This window comes from Periplaneta americana, chromosome 11 (assembly GCF_040183065.1).
Source record: "Periplaneta americana isolate PAMFEO1 chromosome 11, P.americana_PAMFEO1_priV1, whole genome shotgun sequence".
NCBI classification, from domain to species: domain Eukaryota; kingdom Metazoa; phylum Arthropoda; class Insecta; order Blattodea; family Blattidae; genus Periplaneta; species Periplaneta americana.
In genome coordinates this window covers 36,932,760-36,949,802 of record NC_091127.1, presented here as the reverse complement: position 1 = coordinate 36,949,802, position 17,043 = coordinate 36,932,760, and the positions used below count along the sequence as shown (strand labels likewise).

The 17,043-nt window shown below is 35.9% G+C and overlaps 1 protein-coding gene across 3 annotated transcripts in view; it reads left to right on the top strand.

Annotated features, from left to right (window-relative positions):
- The window catches only part of LOC138708934 (kinesin-like protein KIF19), a 214,816-nt gene that overhangs the window by 64,385 nt on the left and 133,388 nt on the right, over positions 1–17,043 (top strand). The window lies entirely within an intron of this gene.

Genomic DNA, 17,043 nt, shown 5'->3' with positions numbered 1-17,043 from the left:
CTTACGTAGGCAAATTAGACACGGTCCTATACGGGCACTAAGAAATGAGTCTGCTATTTGAATGGGAATTGGTTCTGTATCTTGTAGTGATACTTCTGTTAAAGGAAAAGAGAATATTTTATTGATTAGGACATCCATATTTAATCACTAATTTTAAATTAATGAACTCTTCTTTTTCTATTTGAGAATTTTGCCGTTTGTGAGACGGAACTGTCGAAACCCACTGTGGTACTAGAAGCGCATACACAAGTCTCGGGGCGGGCAGGAAATGCAAGTACAGTACTGTATTCGTTGATGGATAGCCAATAAGAATTTGTATTCATTTCACCTGCCACAGCCACTACCCTTATTGGACTGAACTTTCAATTATGTTCAGTCGAACTTAGGAGAGTCCACTGTAGTACTATAACTGTAGGAGTACTATAAAAATAAATAAATATATGAAAAGAGATAATAAAATAGGAAATTTAGGAGTGAAGCGAAGAGAAAGAGATAAATACGTAAATAAAGAGGAGGATAGAATAGTAGAAAAAAGTGATGTGAGTGTTGTAAAATAGAGATAAGGGAAACGTAAACAAATAATTCAGGAGAAAATAGCTGGAAAATAATGATTAATGGTAGGTAGATTTAAGAGTAGAAAAGAAAATGAATAAATAATGTGAATTAATAAGGAAAGGAATATGCAATATTTAATACGAAAGCAAGAAATGGGAGAGGTATGAGAGAGAATAGAAGAGGATAGATATAGTAATTCAGTTAAAACAGAAGAATAGGAAGTAATCAAGAAATACTGGGGAAATGAAAATATTAATAGAAAATAGTGGTATTGTATTAAAGGGATGGTGGATCGAAAAGCAGAAATGTGAAGGTTCATCATAACTGTGAATTGTAAAGTTGGCTCACAAATAAATATATCATGTCATATCATTCATTTGAGATGGGCAGGGCATGTAGCACGTATGAGCGAATCCAGAAATGCATATAGAGTGTTAGTTGGGAGACCGGAAGAAAAAAGACCTTTGGGAAGGCCGAGATGTAGATAGGAGGATAATATTAAAATGGATTTGAGGGAGGTGGTAGGCCTATATGATGATAGAGAGTGGATTAATCTTGCCCAGGATAGAGACCGATGGCGGGCTTATGTGAGGGCGGCAATGAACCTGCGGGTTCCTTAAAAGCCATTTTGTTTCGTTTTATCATATCATTCAATAAAAATTATTTCTGGACTGCAAGTTTTTCCATCTACCTTATATAAATCTGTTAAAAAAAGTGAAGATACTATCAATTCCAAATGTCATACAAAATTTTATAGCTTTAGTTCCATGAGTTTTAGAGATATTGGTACTTAAATGTAACATTGTTTTAATTTCTGTTTATATTTTTAACCATAATTAAGATTTTTAGTGTTATCAAACTTTGTAACCAATTTTAATGTACTTTTTAATATTTATTCATTATGCTACGGTAAATTTACATGAAAAATGTCATGCAGATATCTTAGATATTTCCAGAGAAAAAGCATAAAAAATTGTATATGTTAAAAATGTAGAAAACTCACGTCTGGGTGGATCCCCTTAACATTCCGCCACCGCAGGGTCTTTACCTTTATTTCATTGCAGTTGTGACATCTATACTAATAATAAATCTGTAGCCGAAATTTTTCTGGTAATTTTCGATTTTCCAAAAATAATTGGTCCTAACATATATAATTAATCACCCTGAAACCGAAAATCGCATTTTTGAAATTTTTGTTTGTATGTCTGTCTGTCTGTCTGTCTGTTTGTTACCTTTTCACGCGATAATGGCTGAACGGATTTCGATGAAAATTGGAATATAAATTAAGTTCGTTGTAACTTAGATTTTAGGCTATATGGAATTCAAAATACATTATTTAAAAGGGGGGTTATAAGGGCGCCTGAATTAAATAAATCGAAATATCTCGCTTATTATTGATTTTTGTGAAACATGTTGCATAACAAAAGTTTCTTTGAAAATAATTTCCGATAAGTTTTATTCCTTGAAAAATTTTAATAGGACTGATATTTAATGAGATGAATGAGTTTTAAAATTAAAATAACTGCCATCTAAGGCCGTGTAATGAATTAAAAAACAAATAACTTCTTCTATAAGGGGCCTTGGACAGCAACAATCGAAAGCTATGAAAGATAGCCTACAAATAATGTTACTGTGTTTGTATGAAGTAATATCAGAAGCTAAATTAACTGATTTGTATAATTAATTATTAATTCACCATTGGAAAGTGTAGTTTCTCTAGATGGACATAATGCTATAATGTTTTTACAGTAACTTCTGAGTGACTTGAGGACAGGTAAGATTAAAATAACTTCTTATGCACAGAAAACTTGATAGGTTATTCTGTACATTCATTTCCTATATTTCCTAAAATAATTTTTATGACCAAATGAGTGGTCTCTGGATCAAAATGATCGCATTTTAATTATGCAAATACAATTTAAATAAAGTAACATAATAAACGATTTATCCTTATATCAAACACGAATGTTCCCTGGATCAAATGTCCTATTTTAATTATGTAATTACTTTATATTTATTTCTAACGGGTGCAGCGGAGCGCACGGGTACGGCTAGTTCTTAAATACGTTAGGACAGGTTCGGTATTACTTTTGTTTGCTTGAATGTTTCATCTACCTTCATAACTGTTAATTTTTATTGACGTGTTTTTTTCATGTCGTATATGAAGCTGAACGATATGTTTTTCAAAACCAAAGTAGATTTTCTACACTGCGTGAACATCCACTTGTTTATATTGATCCTGTGGAAGTGGAAACCAACAGCCTACTGCAGGTATACTCCATGAGGGCGACATGCTGTACAGCCTGGGCAGAACTGTTGCCGCACGCTCGCGGCTGTGTTCTCATGTAATTCACATGAAACTTCACAAGAATGAGGATCATGAAATTACATCACTGACAGAACCTTTCGTAGCATCAGGTTGAAACCAGCTTTGACAACCTGTACACTTTAAGGGAAAAGTTACATAGAAATATAGTTGCCAATATGAACTTTGAAACATTAATTTATTTCCTAGATCTCACATTAGCATTGCGACTTTGAGATGCGGAACAAGTAACAGAATTAAACAAAAATATACAGGATTTCCATAAATTATCTTTCGGGTTTCGGACACATGTAGCTTATGTTTAATGAAGCTCAGATACATAAAATTGCCCCTTAAAAGCTTTTAGATTAGGCTTGAATTAAACACATTTTCTTTATAACAGCTGAGACTATCAAATGGTAGATGGGGATGACTTGTGTTTTGTATTAAAATTATGAATTTTATGATTAACACTAAATATATCTTGATTTTTAACGAAACATCTTTAGATAAAAAAGTACTCGCATTTATTTATTTACTTGTTTATTTATTTATTTATTTATATATTTATTTATTTATGTATTTATTTATGCCCTTATTTATTTATTTATTTATTTATGTATTTATTTAATTATTTGTATATTCATTTATTCTTTCATTCATTCATTCATATATTTATTATTTATTTAATTATTATTTATTTATTCATTCATTCATTTATTCATTCATTCATTCATTCATTTATTTATTCATTTATTTATTCATTTATTCATTCATTTATTCATTCATTCATTTATTTATTCATTTATTCATTCATTCATTTATTTATTGTCAATGGCAACCTCACAAGTTGGGTAAGACATAATTTCAGAATAATAAAAGACGTTTAAAGTCTTGGGAATCGTGTCAGATTTTAGAAATAGTGGACTGTTATTTCTGATTGTTTTCAGTATAGTTTATATTTCAAGGTTTTGCTCTCTATGGCTTGTACTGTAGTTTATTTGCCTGTATAGGATAGGTGAGATATGATGATAGAGACTGGATTAGTCTTGCACAGGATAAGGACCGATGGCGATCTTATGTGAGGGCGGCAATGAACCTCCGTGTTCCTTAAATGTCATTTGTAAGTACAGTAAGTAAGTAGGATTCTATAGGTTTCAGGAAATATACTGTATTATTAACTTACGGTAGCTCCTAATTATAAAAATCTTGGATATCGTTGATCTGACCACAAGATTTCAAACACTTCAGAGAGTCTTGACTCACAAGCAAATTTTTGAAAGGCATGTTGGTCCGACAAGTTAACAAATTTAAAGAAACAAATATCAAGAGTCCTTCAATAACTGTCTATTAATAGACAGTTATTGAAGGACTCTTGATATTTGTTTCTTCACAAGCAAATATTCTGATGAGGGCAGATAAATTTTTTTTTTCTTCCACCATGTTAATAATGTTAAAAGAAGTGCTTAAACAAATTTTGGCCACAATGTCATTGGAAAAATGTATTGGAACAGACACAGTAATTGTTGAGCTATTTTTCAACATATTCCCTACCGGAATTGAGACATTTGTCATATCATGGCATCCACAGACAGGTGCAGACGGCTGTCGAAGTCTGGTTCCTATCCCAAGCGGCTGACTTGTACGACACAAGGACACAAAAATTGATCCCATGGTATGATAAATGTCTCAATTTCAGTAGAGGATATGTTGGCAAATAGCGCAACAAAATTGCTGTATCTGTTTCAATAAATCTTTTCTGTAAACGGCCCCAGGGAAAGTCACTTTCTCGTAATTGCGATCGAGTGGCCAAAATTTGTATAAGCACTTCTTTTGACATTATTAACATGGTGGAAGAAAAAAAATTTAACCTTTTTGTCTGCCCCAATGGGAATGTTTGCTTGTGAGCTGTAAATTTAATGATACCCGATGTAGTACGTATTATTCAGAAAATGCATTTAATTTTACGGAGAACCTTGTTATATTCCAGACCTTCACAAACTTTACATAATAATGGATGGCGTGAGTAAAGCAGATCGAGGGATGTCTCCCCCTGTCTGTCTGTTGGCTATGGTGCGGACAAGAATATCTCGACCTTGTTGCGTTTACCATATCTCAAGATAGATTTTAAAGGTCGTGTTATTCACTGAATATCTGCAAGAAAGGCCACTAGAGTTACTAACGCAGAAGAGATGCTTCCAAGATGTTAAGTCCATTGAAACCATGTCCATATGACTTACGTCCTCTAATATTTTTGTCCACTTTAATTTATGTCCACATTTTATGTGCGTCCATTTTTTGGGTACGTGACTGTTATGTCCACTTTTATTTATGTCAACTTTTATTTAAGTCCACTTTCATTTATGCCTAATTTTTTTAATGTCCACTTTTATTTAATACTGGATCAGCAGTATTTTTAGCTTCCTGTTTCATTGTTCATCGAAACTATGGAAACGGCTATCCTCTTTCCTCTATAGAGTACATTGAGCCACAACCATGGATGAAGCAAAATTGATCCAGTCTAAAAAGGAAAACCTTTGCTATTGTAAAGTTTTTGTTATCATCATCATTCATACAGCAGTAATGGGCAAAAGAGATACCGGAGATGTGAAAAGAGAGATGTGTTTGGCGGGCATTTGAATGTGCGACACCCTATTAAAAGATCATACCTACAAAATTTAAGTCTAGTAGAAGAGATTGTTCGGAATTACAACCACTATAACGAAGAAGGACACATCAGAACTTACCTCAAAGCTATTAGGTATCTGAAGCTGTGTGAAGACGAACAGGCAGAAGAGATTGAGTAGGGAATTGAAGTAAATTTGTAGATGGACATAATGTATTGTACAATCATGTGGTGGACGTAAAAATGTGGACATAACATTTGTGCAATTGGACTAAAATAAAGTGGACATATATTTATGGACAAAGTGTAATGGACCTTTGTGCGAGATAGTGCGTATTTGCTTGGTTTCCGCACAAAACCAATCCGCGGAAAGTCTAAAATTTCACATTCAGTATTTCCAACCTAACACACATAACAATTTCCCTCTTCTTACCGCTTAAGTGACATATTGGTTTTACTGCTTTAGGCTTTTAACATATTATTTTTAGAGACGTTCAATATAGTAATAATTATAAATTGGAAACTTACCACTGCAATTTCATCTAAATTGCACTGTTAATTATTTTTAAATATTTGCAAAAATTAAGTAAACTCTACAACTCCACTAAAGTTACTGCATTCGTGATGCTAGTAACATTAAGGAAGCCGTGAAAAAATCAGCAAGAGTCCAGACTCATCATAGACTGGGGGGGGGGGGAAAAGACCTGCTGGAGTATAGTAAACACAGAAAACATTTTAAAGCAACAATGTTGAAGACAGATATTTTTGTTTTGCAAATTTGCCGTCATTGAACAGAAACCAAGATGGAGATTTCATTGCAACTAATTAGAAATTCCTCTTTCAGGTATGTAATAAACGATCTTCGCACAAAATAATGTACGATACACAAGCGGTATGTTTTTTTTTTCAATTCTCGGAAATTAAAAAAGCTCAACTACGTTTCGCTTTTTCAAACTTTTCCTCGAACATGAAAACTTCAACATATCGCTCTTGTAACGCATATTACTATTATGTAATGGACATAATAAAATGGATATTAAAATTGTGGACATTATAAAAAGGACCTAACTTCTGTGTTTCGAAGAGATATACGAGTAGACTGTTCGTTATGTTGCGTGATATATGGAGACTTGAGTGCACCAATTACAAATTCCATTTAAAAGGTGAATGACCAACGGAATTATTCAAGATTTAGAATTTGCACTTCCTGGAAGTATAAACTAGTAATCTACAAGACTGAGTATTGTGCTCTGTAGGCTTGAGAGACGCTTCCGTGCTGTTCTTTGTAATTAAATGAGTCTCGACTCTGCATGCCGTACTATTGATTGTAGCAGAAACACCGTTACCGTCACGTGTAAAATAAAGGATGTAACGAATTCAAGCAGTGGGTGTCGGAATTCTCCAGCTTACGGATTGTATTCAACCGGGTGTACGCGGATCCCGGGGGTATGCGAGGACTTTTAGGATGTGCATAAAATTTAAAATAAGCATATACGTTTCAGTGATGAGATAAACTGCTCTTTTGGGATCACTATTCGACCTGTGATTGCTCATTTATGATCACGGTGATCTTAAACAGTGAAACAGTGATTGAACTGCGAACTTGTTCGAGGTGAACACTGAACAGTTCATTCTTCCCCGCTCATTTAATCTAATGCTATGAACAAACTGAACATTTATCATCTGGCACCTAATATAATGATTGTCCATTCGATCTTGTCCAGTATTCCTGAAATGAAATATTATATAGGACAAAAAACGGAAAATTACTAATTTTGACATAATTCACACATCACTCAGAAGATGAATGAAACCTTTTTATTTTAAGTCATTGTCATATTTGGTAACATTTTGTTATTATTGTAATTTTACTGGTTGATTAAAAACGTCACTCCTTAAAAAAATGGAATCAATTAAGCAATGTAAAACCCTGCCAGATTTTCGGCTGTCGGCTGACAATAGTATATTTTCCGACTTTAAGAAATCTGCGGGATCAGCCTCAAATCTACTGAGTTGGCGACACTGAATGTATTGTTAAGGGGACTGGGTACTGATGCCTGTACGATTAAAACGTTTACTTCAATATTTATGGCCTTTTAGTGCTCAGATTGGAATAAAATTTTCCATGCTTACACAATCAATCATTCTGAATTCAGTGGTATAAAGACAACTAATTAGTTTTGTATCCAAGTTCAAAATAAATGCCCTAACTGATAACCTGTTTTTCCCACTTTGCTAAGTGTACCTCATTCTTCAACTGCACATTACTTGCTACAATCTTCACTCGTATACCTTGATTTTTTTAAAGTTATCTAATAATGTATATTGTAAATTCTAAAGCAAAATTTAGTTAAATATTTCACATCTAGCGAAAAGGAAAATATATCGACCTTTGTTTAACATTTTTTGCAAATTTTTCAACGCATATATATATATTTTTTTCCTGTGTTATGTGTGTGTTATTCTTAAACCGGTAGGTCTACCATGTAGAACACAGACTGCAGAAAACACTGTAAAAATGTCATGTAAACTTATTCAGTAGTTTCAGAGAAAAATGCACTTAAGTATGAAAAATGTCAACTTTTGGAAAACTGCATTAAAAAAAAAAGAAGGATGTATGAATTACATGCACCGCCAAATTTAAAGAGACTGTTTAAAGGGCTTATCTGCAGAAACCCCCCACAATATTTATATTGTTTAAAGAGCAAGTTTTATACTTTTTTAACATAATATAAAAAATCGGATTTTTGACTCCTAATCACTACCTGGTTCCCTTAAAATCGAGCGCTCACAGTTCGCGGGCGTAGTTGTTCCCAGTGTTGTCACTAGGTAGCATAAGCACTGCAGAGCAGCGCACGCAGTGAGTAAAGAACGTGAACTGTCTCAGCTGGTGAGCAGTTTAGCCCTCGAACTGTGATCATTGTTTAAAGAGCTGTTTAATCACAGGTGTGATCGTGATTTTTCGATCACCGTGATAAAATCACAGGTCGGTGATTTTCTGCTCATCAGTATCAGAGCTAATGATTGGATTACAAATACGTTTTCCATCACTGTAAATATTTGAAATTAATCTTTCACAATTCATTATACACGTCGAAATGAGTAACAGTAGGCGTTTAGCACGTGGGTAGTGTGTACGATCTCTCATGACTCACGCGCAGTAAAGGTATTTAGGTCGCTGGTAGCTGGAAAAAACTGAAGGGTTCAATGCTACCAGCTACCAGCGAGCTAACAGGCTAGGTAGCAATCGACCGAACAGTCTTCGTCTTAGATTATTATGATGTACCAAAGTACATATATTTCCGTGCAGAAATGAAGGGTTTGGACAAGGGTGTTGTATATCGCCCACACTTTTTAATATTTATCTTGACGATGCAATAAGAAGAAAATGACTGAATTAAACTTTCAAGATAATTTTAATATGAAAAATTTTATAAGTATTCTTCTATTTGCAGAAGATCAGGTTCTTATATCAGATAATGAAGATATCTTACAAAGATCAATTTTTGAATTACAAACAATTGCTGGAGAATATAACTTAGAAATATATGTCCAGAAAACTAAGTCGATGGCCTTTCAGGGAAAATTTCCTCTCAGATGTAAACTATTAATACAAAATCAAGGAATTGAACAAGTAAGTTCCTTTAAGTTTTTAGGGTGCGATCTATCATATATGGGAGAGATAGATGCAGAAAAGAAGATAGAAAAAATTAATCGAATTTGTGGAACTATTAGGAGAACTCTAAAAGGCAAAGTTAGAAAGGAAATATACATGAAATTCTATAAAACAATGGCAGTCCCATGCGGATTATATGGCAGTGAAACTTGGACCCTTGATATAAAAACACGTAGTAAAATACAAGCAGCAGAAATTAAATTTCTGAGAGGATGCCTAGGAGTCACAAAAAGAGAGATACTACTTAATGAGGACATCCGAAATCATCTAGAAATATACGAATTGAATAATAAAGTAGATGATTATAGACAAACATGGAAAGACCACGTAAACAGAATGAACAATGAAAGACTACCTAAGAAGATTCTAAATTATAAACCGAAAGGTAAAAGGGACATTGGAAGACCCAAAAGAAGATGGTTGGATCAAAGAGACGCAACAGACTGAGAGGTCTAATGCCTGAAGTAGAAGAAGAAGAAGAAGAAGAAGAAGAAGAAGAAGAAGAAATTCTGCATCATCATATGATGAAAGATGAGTGGAACAGAGAAAAATTCTCTCCAGCACCGGGATTTGAACCCGGGTTTTCAGCTCTACGTGCTCTATCCACTGAGCCACATCGAATTCCAATCCCGATGTCGGATTGAATCCTGTCAGTTTTAGTTCCACCTCTTGGGTTCCCTCTAGTGGCCTACCCTCATGCACTGCGTCATATATATGTATGACAGTGGCTTACTCCGTCGGATCCCGGCCAGTTAGTCAATCATAACGAGTGCACCTCTCCACATGTATATGGACAATGTGCCATTGTCATACACATATATGACGCAGTGCATGAGGGTAGGCCACTAGAGGGAACCCAAGAGGTGGAACTTAAACCAAGAGGATTCAATCCGACATCGGGATGGGAATCCGGTGTGGCTTAGTGGATAGAGCGTCAGCACGTAGAGCTGAAAACCCGGGTTCAAATCCCGGTGCCGGAGAGAATTTTTCTCTGTTCCACTCATCTTTCATCGCATTTCAGTCTTCGTCTTGCACGTGTCCATTGCGTAACGTTTAGGCATTCCTTCCAGCAAGGTAACCAGTCTGGCTACCAGCTAGACTTCGTCTTGTACGTACCCTTAGGCATCTACATCATTCCGTCAACATTTCTCCATTTCGTCATCATTCCATAGCATTCCCCGAACGCCGGCTGAAAACGCACGGAGGGTGCTGGCCTAGAGACAAGGGAAGCTACCTGCTCGAACCTTAAAGGTACGGTCACATGTCGCTACTTTTGCTGCGCAACTTTTGTACTGCAGCTGCAAAAGTTGCGTGTCGTGTTCACACGTGAGCAAAAAGTAGCGCGCTGCACGCTACTTTTCGTGCTGCGCAACTCGAGTGCTGCAAAAGTTGCAACTGGAGGTTGCGAGTCTGTTCACACACAAGGCGCTACTTTTGCAGCCGCAGTCATGCTGCAGGTTTCCATCTCTGTGTTGACTTCTCAATATAAATTTTGCGGTTATGTTCGCATTATTAAGAAACTCATGCGAAAGCTTATTTATCTATTATTTGCTTTTCTGTACTAACTAGTATTCAGAAATTGGCATTATTTTTACTATAAAGCTTTTAAAAACGCCTATATACTTAAATGATAACCAACAGCATATTCACGTAATCAATATTGGCAACCCTCCTGTTTGAAACTACGCTACGGAAAATTAAAAAAGTGAATTATATCGTCAGCAAATATGCCCAGACTGTGTTGTGCATTTAATAACTGTTACAAATAATTTATTTTCATTACATCTAATATTAAAATACATCCAAACAATAAAAGTATCATTGGCACATTTGGGTGGCAACACTGGTCGCAACTGCAGCAAAAGTTTCAAGAAAACCGATATCAAAAATGCTGCGGCTGCAACCCTGAGAACCCTGTTCACACGTCGCTACTTCTAAGTTGCGCGCAGCATGGAAAAGTAGCGGGCAGCAGGTTCGGCAGCCGCTACTTTTCGGGTTGCACCGTTGTTCACACGTCGCAGTGCGAGAGTTGCGCAGCGCTGCAAAAGTAGCGACGTGTGACCGTACCTTAAGCCTGGTTCAGACGGTGCTAGTTTCTGTAATGGATTCCAAAGTGGCTGCGCTGATGGCTGCCCTGCGTGCTCACTTGCTGGCTCCCGTGTTGCCTACGGTGATGGTAGTTGTTCACAAGGAGCTGGCTCTTTTCACAGTTCAAATTGGAAAATCATCTGCTGTTTTATCTTTTGGCAACACTAATGGTCAAAAAGAAACTAAACCGTGAGTGGAAAACAACTAAAGTCCTACACTAACAGTAGTAAATGTCGTAATAAAGTAATTCAGCCATAAGTGCAAAACAGCTAAAGTCCGATATTTAATTGTTGTTTCTTAGAAACTAAAGAATATAGAAAAAACAGGTTTAGTTGGAAAACAACGAACATGGCGACATGATTTCAGTGGTGATATTATATGATCATCTTTGGTTCCAGCCTGCAAACCATCACGAAAAATAGCAAGGAACCTACCCTCGAAATCCAGCAAGCTAGCCATCCAAGGAGCCACCAGAGCGCATTACTTCCGGCAAGTGAGCACGCAGGCTACCCATCAGCGCAGCCACCTTGGAATCCATCACAGAAACACGCACCGTCTGAACCGGGCTTTAGTGTAGGCTAGGCAGCAGCTGTGAGTTTGGGAATATGTCTAGGTTGTGGTTAGCGCAATAGATCGTAAAAGTTCGCAGTGCTGGGTCATAGTTTCCCTTCCCCAAAATATCATTCCATACTCGAATGCAAGCTATTGTACGTAGTTGTAATTTGCTAGTAGAGGGGAAGAGAAGGCCTAATTGCCTTATCTCTACCGGGTTAAGGTATGTATTAACGCTTGAAATGGCGTTTTTATGACTAAAATTTTCTTTGTAATAATGTTAGCTGCAAAATCCTAGTACAGAGCATTGTACGCATAAACAGCAATAACTCAGTGAAAGAAATGTCAAAATTGAGTAATTTTTAGAAAATATATGGCATTTTGAAGAAATAGAATAATTTTTAATTAATCACTTTTTTTAAGGAATCAAAAAGTGAAATTGAAGTTTCTGATACATGGTTATGTTAGTCTACTTTCATATGTTGTCTGATAAATATCTTAAAAAGGTTGGTTAAAAATGTAGATTTTCCTCCAAAACGTTATTACATACCTTAAATTAATAAATACTAATACTAATACACTTCTGTAATCACGAAATGCAATTCAGTGTTGTTTCTAGAGTTTGTTCTAGCAGAGTTCCATACTGCTTTATCTGTCAATCACATGCCAACCTCCTCTATAACTAGTGCACTAAGTAAGGGATTGAAAGCCGTATACTGTAATTGATTTAGTTACGACGGAAGTGAAAATTCCCATAAGATATCGGACATTCTGCTAGGCATGTTGCTATTGAATGAAACTCTCCATGCTCTTTACGGGCATTAATAATAAATACATCAGATTGTCTAGTTCCCATGGTAACTGTAGTAAATGTTAACATTACAATCTTTTAACTACAATAATGCTTCCTGTGAGCTTCGCGTGCCGTGATGTGTGTCGTGAATTATTGCATAACGATATAGGCCTAAGCCAGTGACACATGAAGCATTTTCTTATAGTTGCAATTGATAATAATTTAGGATTGAAGAATAAAAAATTCTGTGGCTTATGTGGTCGTTATCCAACTCCGGCAGACACGGGTTTAGTTTTTTTTTTTTTTTTTTTTTTTTTTTTTTTTTTTTTTTTTTTTTTTTTTTTTTTTTAAATCACGGCCCTGGATCCATACAGCTTCTATAAAACTGAGAGTCAGCCTTTCCCTGAAGTAGAAGAAGGCGAGGGCACAATGCTGTCTCTTGAATTTCCAGTTGTTGAGGTCAAAGCATAGAAGTGGTGCGAATTTTTGTTTTATATCGTATCATAGATGCAAATTATCTAACATAGACTATTTTTGTACTCCAGCATTATAAACAGTCTTTATCGTTAGTGAAAATCGTTTATAATATGCCACATTATTATACCAATGCCATAAAATATTACCATGCCAACTGAAACGTCATAACTTCTATTATGACGGCATAACTTGCAGTGTTGCCAACTCAGAATTCCATTTACCGCTGCACAAGCTTAAAAAAACCGCTAAACCGTAGTTAAAAATACTCCAGATTTTTCTTAACACATCATTTCCAAATTTGAAATACGAACTATATAGTTTTAGGAACTGGAGAATTTTAGGTTTCAAAATTTAAAAAAAATCCTAATATTTATAATATTCTGGAAATTGAAATAACACTCATCTCTGCCCAGAAGTTTGTTGTGAATGGCAATTTTATATTGTCGAACAACAGAAAAACACTCGCTACTCTTTTTTGTGTGTATAATTATCAGCATGGGTAATTAAATCTAAATACAGGGACATCATTTTATTTTTACTAACATTTTTAATATTAACCTGTCTATACCTTTAGAGAACCGGAAACACCGCTTGCTCCCCCCTCCAAGTCTGGAGTTCGATGATACTGGCGTAAAACACAAATCACTCTACTAGGTATAGGAAGGAAGAAAAGTAGTTCATCCATTTACGTAAACTAGGAAATATCGCGATTTTGAGTTTGATCATTTCCATTAGGTTTTTCTTTAATCAAAGTACAGTACTGTATTAAGAATAAGTGTTTTTACTCACGAAGTGAGTTATCCATGCGAACGTATTCATTATGCAGTGTATATTATACTGTCTACAGCACATTAGTGTACAATATAGAGAAAGAAGTTAAATTGAAAAATAATCATAATATGAATATTTAAACCAATTTTGAAAATGGTGGCCGTTAATTTCGATACAGGCTTCAGTTCTTTTGTGCATATTATCGCACTATAGACTATTGCATCTAATTCCAATTGCCAGTTTCGTCCTTCGTACTAGTAACTCATGTTGAAATAATTCTGTAACTACTCTACGTACTGTAAATTCATTCTTCACTTCTGCCCGACCCGAAAATATAAAATTACTCAGACATGCTATCTACTGTCCGTCCAAGTGGTTATGCCGCAGGATTGCAGAAAGGGAGGAAATCACGTGACAGTTAATTACTTAACGAGGGTTAAATTAAACAGCTGTATAATATTACGTAAACGTCCAATTCCTAAGAGAAATTAATGTTTTCAGAAAAGAGCTAAGACAGCCCAGCTATTACAGAGGGGCGAGCAGAAGCAGGTGGGGGAAATCGGGATGCGACGTAGGCAAACGGACAGTACCTGTGCGAAAATATGATTCAATATTGAAAGCTCTTTCGTCACTGGAAAACGCGAACATATTTCTGGAACGTACTACACTCAGTAACTCAGTACTGCTTACTATCTGCGGTCTTGGTTCTGTGTGGAGTTGGAACTTCCTTAGTAGAAGGGGTGGGAGTGAAGTACATTTAAAAACTCAGGTACAATAAAAATTGAAGTAAAAACAAAATGATGTCCCTATATTTAGCATTCAATATCACCTTACACCATTTACACCGAGCTTTCATATCACCGGTAACTTCTTCCACCCAGTCTTTCAACACATGTTTTTTTTTTTTTTTTTTTTTTTTTTTTTCACACATCTCTGAATTTTTGTACGTATGTAGTTTTACGCGGCATATTCAAAATTGAATGAAATAGATCAAGAATATACTGGACACTTCGGAAATAACCACATTCACAGTCGCACCATTCAGTTCGAAATCTGATTTCACACTGAGCTGGAGACGTGCCTGCTAACAATGAGTCTGGTTTTAAGATCTGTGTTACATAAATTTTAATGCGGAATGATAAATTAAATATATATCATAAATGAAAATAATAATTCAGTTCATTATCTATTCTTTATGATTAAATACATTAATTCATTTACAAAAACAATGCATACATTAGATTAAGAGTTTAATGAATGCGGAATACCTTATTTGTACAACAACAATGGATGAAGCAGGAAATGGATGTGATTGCACCAAATCGAGTTCACATAAAACGTTGATATTGTATACTCGCACAATGGAAAAGTGTGTTAATACCATATTAAACTCTGGTTTATGATTAACTATCATTGTCCGCAAGTACATATAAAAACTATAACATCTTTACAGAAAAATAAACTTAAAAATACCATCTTTCTCTGCCTGGAATCATAAAAAAAACGCCAAATAAATAGCTAGCCGCTGAGAGTAAAATTCTGTAGCTGACGATAGTCCTAAAATCACCAGATTTAGCTACAAAACCGCTGACTTGGCAACACTGATAACTTGTGCCTAAAGTTAATGCTATGAAACGATTTGTAGTGTTATAATATTGTAATTTTTATTTATACTTTAAAACCACACACCCGTCAACAATGCGACTTTTATTGTTAGTGATTCAGCCTACAACAATGGGTATTCCACTCAACACAGCAACACAATAGACTCCACACGACGACAATGACAATACACGTGTATTATTGAGAAGAACAACAGTGTACTCCTAATTTCAACTAATGTTCACAAAGCACTATGTGCAGAACAAAACTGTCAGTTCTCAGTTCAGAGTTCGTTCGCCTTGGCTAGTTCTTCTAGCTCACTCAAGTTCACTGCACGTCGAACCCCGGTCTTCTGGCTACGGTTCACGACACGTCGAATTTCGGTCTTCCCAGTCGCGGTTCTCTGCACGTCGAACCCCGGTCTCGAAGGCTGCCTTCCTTGCTCGCTCGAAGACTCACGTGTAGACTGACTTCCGAAGATTGACTAGTGCACTGCCGAAGACTGCTCGCGCTTTTATTACTAAACCACGTGCTTTCGGACCTTCGATTCGCGTGACTTTCCGAATCTACGAGAGGATTCCGCTTCTAGAGGTTTCCCCTGCTCTCTCCGCTCTGCGCCGCCCCGTAGGTTTCTTTTCCCTCGCTCCGTTCCACGCTACAGCGCCTACCGAAGATCGAGTTTCGTTTCCCCGCGTCTTCCTTCTCGCTGGATGCGCGCGCAACTCCCCGATGCGACCAGAACAATCCCGATGATTGTCACAATATTTAATACATCATTGTTGTCATAGGGAACCCTTTCTTCATAGACCATAATACCAAACTGCCCATCATCACAAATTTGATGCCCTTCCTTTATTAATTATATTATAACGCTGTTTTACAAAATAGTTATTTATGAGACAAGTTCGTAAAGGTTTTCAAGCCTCGTTCGCCTCGTTTCATAAACACGTGAGGGCCAAAAAGATAACTTTACGAACGTGTGTCCTACAATTTTTTTCTACGTTAGCACAAATTTACATAAAATAACTATTTCAAGTTGGAGAGGTTATAAGATCACGACTTCATGGCCGCCTAAATTCAGAACCACTAAGAATTAAGTATCCATGGAATCATGATCACTATTTCATGGCCGTCTAAACGAAAATGAAAAGTAGAAGTGAACGCCAAAGCTTGCGGTCAGATTATTTAATGTATCCATTCACAATGATTTTCATAAACGTTAACATTAGAACTGAACGACAATATGAACACAGAAACTTGCAAACTCCAAGATTTTCGTTTGCGGTGATGTCAATAACTATATTGAAACAAAAACATTATCTGAATGCGCTTTCTTTGTTGTTGTCTGAAACCCCATTGGCCATTGCAATAAGTAGGGAGTCTTCGTGACCGTGTTGTGGAATGTTGCAAGACAGTCCGAAAATCTCCTACTATACATCAGCGCATCCGGAAGTCTATGTGACGCGACGGTGGGTTGCGTGTATCCGTGCTAATGGAAGATGTTTTAAGCATTTATTATGACACTTGCATATTTTATTTTTATTTGGCTTCTATGACGGAGAGTTTTCAGAATTATACCGAGTTTAATTTCAGGAAAT